Source organism: Canis lupus, chromosome 5, assembly GCF_003254725.2.
Source record: "Canis lupus dingo isolate Sandy chromosome 5, ASM325472v2, whole genome shotgun sequence".
Classification (NCBI taxonomy): domain Eukaryota; kingdom Metazoa; phylum Chordata; class Mammalia; order Carnivora; family Canidae; genus Canis; species Canis lupus.
The window spans coordinates 78,232,598-78,234,683 of NC_064247.1; the positions used below are offsets into that span (position 1 = coordinate 78,232,598).

At 41.1% G+C, this 2,086-nt stretch overlaps 1 pseudogene; it reads right to left on the reverse strand.

The window, feature by feature from the left end:
* Window positions 1-808: 808 nt before the first annotated feature.
* Window positions 809-1,658, reverse strand: LOC112646574 (small nuclear ribonucleoprotein-associated proteins B and B'-like; annotated as a pseudogene).
* Between the last annotated feature and the right edge of the window lie 428 nt (window positions 1,659-2,086).

Sequence of the window (2,086 nt, forward strand, 5' to 3'; positions counted from 1 at the left end):
ATACAGGTACCTTGCTAAAAAGGTAATCTCTGAGAAAACCTGAAGGAAGTATTGGAGGGAGTCACCCAGACATCTGCGAGAAGAGGATTTGAGATAGTGTGTATAGGAAAAACAAAGAGGCTGGTGTGGCAGGACTGAAGTGAGCAAGGGGAAACTAGGAGAGAGATAATGGGTATATGAGTATCCATCTCCTCAGGGTTATTTCTTATACCAAGAATTATTCCTCTTTTATTTTTTTAAATTCTTTTTATTTATTTTTATTTTATTTTAATTTTTTTTTATTCCTCTTTCAAGTGCTGGCAAGTCTACTTGCAAATTCACTCCTGTTTTTCAAATTTTATTCTGATTGATTACTAATTAGATGAACATTTTCATATGAACATTGGCCATTTTAGTTATCAGTCTACATATATCTTTTCATATCTTCTCATTTTTTATTGGATTTTTCTTACTGATTTTTAATATTTTCATTATTAATCCTTTTTTAATTATGTAAGTATTTTCTCCCAGTTTGTCTCAATTTTTATGAAATCCAACCTGTACATTTTATATATGATTTCTGGGTATTATTTTTAGCTTAAAATTAATGCTCCTCCCCTGTAAAATAGAGAAATCTTTTCCTATATTTTCTTCTGATAGTTTAATTTGTTGTTTATGTTTCATTATTTAGTCCATTTGAGATTTACATTTTTCTTTTAATATTCTTAAGAATTTATTATAAATTAGTGTCATAGGCTACAAGGAAGTAAAAGGACTATGTACAGCCTGATGGGAAACAGGCAGAGAGATGAGGAGGGCCAAGATGAGTCTAGGGCCTTGGTGGGCACATTCCCAGGGGGGAGGGGGCCCTGAAAGGGAAACCAGACAATCCTGTGAGACTTCAAGAACAACGGCATAACAAACAAACACGTTTGTGGTAATTGGGCCCACGCCTCTGTGGAGCTACTTCCATAATTCTGGTCAAGGGTCAAAGGAGGCCTCGTTTGCTCCGGGGAGGAGGCCACATTCCCAGTGGGAGCATGCCCATTGGAGTTCCTTGACCAGGAGGGATCCCCATGGGAGGCCTCGTGCCAGGTGGTGGGCCCATCATGCCTGGAGGCGATGCCCCCCGACCCATACGTGGGGGAGGACCCCCATGGCAGGGCAGGTACTGGGTCAGGGCCCTTGCAATGCTGGCGGTGGCAGCAGCTTCAGCAGCAGCCACAGTGCCTCTTTCCTGCTGGGATGGCCCACCAACCCTTCAGACTGGCCCTGCAAGTCCTGCAGGAGCCTGGGGCATTGGAACACCAGCTCGAATTCCTCTGCCAGCAGCCCTCCCAATCCCTGGGGCCCCAGCAGCTCCAGCAAGTGGCACTGGGGCAATGCCAGTATCTTTGGGAGGAGGTCCCTCTACTGTCATTGAGACCAGGTTCTCCCCCAGAAGCAGCACCAGACCGAAGACTTGCTTCTCTTCTCTTTCTGCTTGTTTTGAGTTCTTTGGCTTGATTTTCCTGGACTTATCACAGTCACAGAGGATCAAATTCATATGCTTGTCAAAAGCCTTGAAGGTGCCAATGAAGATCCGGCCGTCTTGTAGGATGCACCTCATCCTATAGTCGATGTGTTGCAGCATCCTGCTGCTCTTGCCCACAGTCATGTTGGTGGTTCTGATGGCTCCCATTCCCTCTAGATTGCCCTCAGCAGAGGCCTAGACGCCGGCCACTAGACCGCTTCCCACCTGAGATTTATATTTATGAATGTCATAAAGTATAATCATTTGTATAACATGCATATGTATTATTTTTTACCTTTCCTAAATTGAAATATAACATTAACATACTAAAATTTCATATATGTTAAATGTTTCTGTACCCACTATTCTGCTCTATTATCCTATTTTCTTGTCAATATCAGACTGTTTCAATTATTTAAGCTTCATAATGTATTTAGATACCTGATATGGATCTCCTGTCTTCATTGTCTTTTAAAAATATTCCTGGACATTCTATTACAGATGAATCTGAGAATCAATTTATCTAGGCACATTTTATTGGGATACTATTTAATTTTATAGATTAATTCAAAGAAAATTAATATCTGTAGAATA